Source organism: Poecilia formosa, unplaced genomic scaffold, assembly GCF_000485575.1.
Source record: "Poecilia formosa unplaced genomic scaffold, Poecilia_formosa-5.1.2 Scaffold65, whole genome shotgun sequence".
NCBI classification, from domain to species: Eukaryota; Metazoa; Chordata; class Actinopteri; order Cyprinodontiformes; family Poeciliidae; genus Poecilia; species Poecilia formosa.
In genome coordinates, this window is record NW_006800004.1 from 296,515 (window position 1) to 301,858 (window position 5,344).

General features: G+C 35.5%; 1 protein-coding gene and 1 long non-coding RNA gene across 5 annotated transcripts in view; one reads left to right on the forward strand and one right to left on the reverse strand.

The window, feature by feature from the left end:
* The window catches only part of nlgn1 (neuroligin 1), a 375,009-nt gene that overhangs the window by 41,671 nt on the left and 327,994 nt on the right, over positions 1 to 5,344 (forward strand). The window lies entirely within an intron of this gene.
* Positions 3,588 to 5,344, reverse strand: part of LOC107836522 (uncharacterized) — a 17,207-nt gene continuing 15,450 nt past the window's right edge. The window contains exon 3 of the long non-coding RNA XR_001662438.1: positions 3,588 to 3,599. This is a non-coding gene — a long non-coding RNA (uncharacterized LOC107836522). The remainder of the gene's footprint in view (positions 3,600 to 5,344) is intronic.

The window sequence follows — 5,344 nt, forward strand, 5'->3', positions numbered from 1 at the left end:
TGGCACCTCATCTCTCAATGTCTGTATTTCCTCTTTGTGGCCTTCATATTTCTCAAACTTCTGCCTCTTCTTTTTGATATTGCTATCACATCGGATTGCAACATCTTTCTCTGTTGCATTCTCTTCTGTTTTGTTGGTTAGCCTTCACCAGCTTATAGGCCTGGAAGCCCCTCAAAATCTTAGTTCTATCAATCTCCTTCACTGTTAATAATTCTTCATGTTTTCATTTCGAAGTGAGTCTTCTATTTGGAAAGTGTTTTGTGCAGTTTCCTCTTCCTTCTTAATGCTCTTCACCCAATTTGTTTACTGTTGAGAGTGGTGCAGCAGTTACTGATGACAATAAACCAAATAAACTACCATGTTCTGTAATGGAATGCATCGCTGTAACCATGTTTATTCAGTAAACCCTCATAAAACTATTTATGACCAACAATAAAAAAAAATCAGCAACATATGTCAGAATCCTCAACAATCACTCTCCATGGTGTTTCCCTCTTTTCCTGAGGGGACCTCTTCCCCATCCTCAGTAGATATTTACAATATGTCCAGATGTCTGGTTGCAGTGCTCAGTTTAGGGCCTTTTCATGTTCAGTCATTATTACTGCCTCTTCATATGAAGTGTCTGTAGTAAGCTTTTTTGTTCTTTATGAACGTCATTGTGAGGTGCAGCCTAATCGCACCTTCATTTGTATAGATTCTACTATGATTTTTAAACATCCTGAATTCATCTGTGTTTAGAAATTAAAAGGTCCTGCTTTTCAGTCCTCTTTATTTTTTAAATATTTTTATTAAATTTGCCACCTCTTGGAATGAGTTTTAAAGATGTAAGTTGTTTTTTTGTCTTTTGTTTTTTGGATTTAATCCATTACTTCCATTTTTGTTCAGTGGAACTTAGCAAATGTTATCTTTAAGAAATATTTTACCTGTAAGTGAAGTTATTCCAACAACCACTAGGAGAAGGTTCTGTGTATTTTCAGGCAGTTCATTTTTTTTGTTTGAAATGAAAAATTAAAAAAACGAAAATAGACTTGTCTTTTCGTTTTTCGTTTATGAAACCAAAATCGGAAATCTGATTTGTCCACCTGAGCCACAAATCCGATTTTCGAATTTGGTTCGGAAATCGGAACCAAACGAAAAATGAAAAAATGAGTCTATTCTCGTTTTCTCATTTTGCATTTCAAACAAAACAATAAACTGCCTGAAAATACATGGGACGAGAAGGATTGTTTTCTCAGAGAGTTTGACTCTTTTATTGACTCTATTAGTACCCAAATTAAATGAAAGGACAGAGATAACATGGCCCAGCCAGTGCACCAATACTGAGGAATAAATGATGCACAACCAATGCTTTAGTTCCTTATGGCAGCTGCAATCCATCTGTAATTCATACACTAATTATCTTTCCTGTTTTACTCTGTAAAACATTTGAAGGTGGTTTAACTTGAAAATGAAAGTCAACCTGCTGCCTTGGAAAGGCAGTTTAAGTCAGCAAGAAAATAATATTGGTCTAAACATTGTTTTTAAATTCATTAATCTTGAATTGTGAGTTTGAATTTAATGCTGCAAGTAAAACCAAACAATTATTTCCAATGTGCAAGAAAAAAACTGCCCCCACCTAAAGAGCACATTTCTCTAAAATAACTGCTTATTTTACTTTAGAATAATTTAAATTCTTGTTTCAAATTGCAAGAACAAATTTTTTTATCTGATAGTGAATTTTATTAAACATCACATTGAATTCTGCTCAAAAACATTTAGTGTGAACAGGACATCATCCTCAAGCATTAAAATAAACATTTGTCTTAATAACACACAAGAGTCAGATCAATGTAACACACTTTTATCTCAGGATAGAAAACCATGCTGCTAGCACTCTAGGAAATAGTTTTCACTGCTGTCTTTTTCTTCTGTCAGTTTTTTTAAGTGCCAACCTAATAACTCAACTTGACAAAATTAATAAAAAGTTAACACAACTTACTACTGTAAGTTTATCTATCACAAACTCACACATTTAGGTTCAAAATCTAAAATGCGCTAAATTTATTTGATTTAAAGAGTAGAAGATAGTAGACACAACTAAATGAGGCTCAAATGTTTTACAATGTACTTGTCAGGTCTGTTTTCTGCATTTTGCTTCAGTAGCCATTGTCCATCCTGCACATGTTTTCTTCAGTTTACCTCAGGAATTGACATTTTTAGGCTCTCATTTTTAACTTTTAATTATTCGTAAAGCTTAAGAAATTTGCCAGCCCAGTTCTCTTTCTGCAGGGTAATAACAGTAAAAAAAAATACCAGTTGCAAAATTCTACAACAATAGCATATATTAGTGTGCTCTAAATAGGCCCATGAAAAAGGCCTATTTTTTATGGTTTGTTTCTAAATTGATAAGTATTTTGCTTGTTAATTGTGTTTTTGACTAGCTCATGTGTTCATAATGAGCATCATGTCATTTTAGTTGCTTCAGTATTGTTGTGGGACAAATGCTGCTATTTTTACAGGCTCATTAACAAAATAACTGAACAATCAATGAAGACGGATTCCTTCACAGCACTCACGCTGCCTCTTTTCTGTCTGCTTGCTATTATTTGGCAAGTGTTGAAGATGTTTTACATTTGTTAGTGCGTATGCCATTTTCTGTCAATAAGCAGTGGTTTATGTAGAATTACGGCTGTTTAGGAGGAGGAGGGCTTGTGGGTAACAGTGTGCCTGTTTACGCAGGAGGAATTGAGAAGCCTCAGTTTAGAACGTGTGTTTCTCTGGTCGAATCAAATGCCTTACATCTGGAACTCGAATACTTAATATGACTAAACAGATGTTTCAAAGGGAAGGTAAGGTCTGGCAGACGGGAAACTGAAGGTGTTTGCTGTCTTGATGGCTCACTTTTACTGGCGCATTGCTTCCTTTACCTGCTGCTACATGCCTGTGATCAAGCTACAGTTAAAACAAACCCAAGAAGTGAATGTAACACACATTAACTTAGGAAGTAATGTATATAGAAATCGTTTATTCTGTTTCTGTATTTTATGACAAAAACAAATGGATAATTATTTGATGTCTCATAAAAATTGTCCAAGATAAACAGGAGAAATATTAAAGTAAGCCGGTCTCTCCATGAAAACACAATGTATATAACCTTATTTATTTGAGACAGTACTTTTTAGCAATAACTCAGGGGTACCTTGATTCAGAATTGAGTTAACAAGTTGATATCTGCTGTTCTGAAACCGAAAACCCTGAGTATCACAGAACCGGTTAGTTTGCATGTTACTCAGAGCTTGCTAACCCTGCTTTATTAATCAGGGCTCTGGTGTCATGCTGCTTCTCAAGGGTTAAGATTTGTAGGTAATCATACATTTTCCATTTTTGATTCTGATTCAGCACTAACTTTTGACACAGATTTAATGTTTAAATACTATGTATTTTATACGTTACTGAACAAAATGTTTACTTTTTAACTACCCATCCATCCATCCATTTTCTGTACACCTTTGTCCCTAGTGGTGTCAGGAGTGCTGGTGCCTATCTCCAGCGAACGTTTTGGGCGAGAGGTGGGGTACACCCTGAACAGGTCTCCGGTCTGTTGCAGGGCATACTTTTAACTATTCATATTATTTTTAATGAAGAATGCTGTAATATTGTGGAATTGTAGTGGTTTTCCGACCATTCATTAGAAGATTTTTTTTTCACCAGCCACCACCAGTTAGGACCCTTTCTATTCATTATTTACAGACTGTTTCAGACTCATATTCAGTAACGTTCACTGCTATCTTGATGACACCAAGATTTATAGTTCCCCTTAACCTAATTTTAGCCTTACATTTCCCTTCTTTACTATCACTTGCTGATTAAATTGTGGTCCTCCTTCAGCCTTCTCAAACTTACAAGAAATAAAATATGCTCGCAGTCTTGGGCTAGCTTTCACATAGACCAAATCCCACAATCTTTCCATTAGCATTGACAGTTCCTCCATTCTTGCCTGCCCTTAGATGAGGAGTCTGGCTGTCATCCCTGTCAGTATTTGGTCTCACACAAGTAATACCACCTACACAGCATCAATCAACTCTGCCCTTTTCTCACTTCACGCTGCTGCCATCTTTATCCATAGTCTCGTCATGTCACAGACTGAGTACTGCAACTTTTTTACTTTTGGTCTTTGATATTGGATGCAAAGACTTTCTTTCCAGATTCAGTCAAAACTGTAAACTTGTCTGTTTAAACTTTCTGACCATCTTTGACATAGACTCTGGTTGTTGTCTGGTGCAGGTTTGCCACATTGTTTAATTTTAATGATAGTTTATTGATTTATGTAATCTATTAGATGAGTTTGGGTCTCAGAAATGGGCCCTCGACTGATTCAAACCGAAAAAGTTGCATCCAGTAACATTGTCATTGGTCAGTGCATTAGTTTTAGTTTCATGACATTAAAGGTGAACATTGAGACCAGATGAAGCTCAAGCATCATTTTCTCACCATAATTAAAATTGGTTAACATCTTGAGAATTAAATTCTTTACATAAACCACTGCTTATTGACAACCATGGCTTGGTTGTCCCCATATATCAGAGTAGTCAACTCATGACCTTGGTCAACGGCTATTACCAGTCATGGTTGTGGCCTCATATGATAATGCAGACACATCAGCTGCACTGTTGACACAATTAACTGAAAAAAGCTGATTAAAACCTTTTTAATTGAAAGCCTTGCTGTCAGATAAGAGATAACAAAGTTCAGCTATGCTTACCTCTATTATTACTTGCTATCTTTATGTGAAAAATGTGTGAATTACACATTTCTGTCTTTGGCAGTTGCCTAAGGAACCATTTAGCATACATTAGTTTTCCTTAAAGTAAAAGGACTTTAGTTAGCAATTCTCATGTCCCAGAACAAATAACAAAACTGCTGACTTTTAAAGGCAGCTAACAAAGGAGTTTACCCCCAAGCATCAAGATGGCAGTTACCATAATAATGCATTATAAGATGAATTATACACGGCTCTCATATACAACATTTTTAATGTTTTTACCTTGTGTTCATTAGTAGTATTTTTACTTAATGAACTAAAGTAGTGACATAATTCAATTAAAAATTAAATTGTTTCTTTTTAAGACTCAAGTATAACAGATGTATGTATGTATGTATGTTTTGTTTTAGTGTTTATGTGTGTGTGTGTGTGTGTGTGTGTGTGTGTGTGTGTGTGTGTTTTGTGGTTCTGGGTGTGTACAGGTCACAAAAATGATTGATGAGAAGCCTGGAGAAATGAGACAAAGCACAGGAAATTAAAAGACTTGTAGTGGTTTATGGAGTTCAGTGCTGCTGTGGGTCCATTAGCAGGTTTTCAGATTTT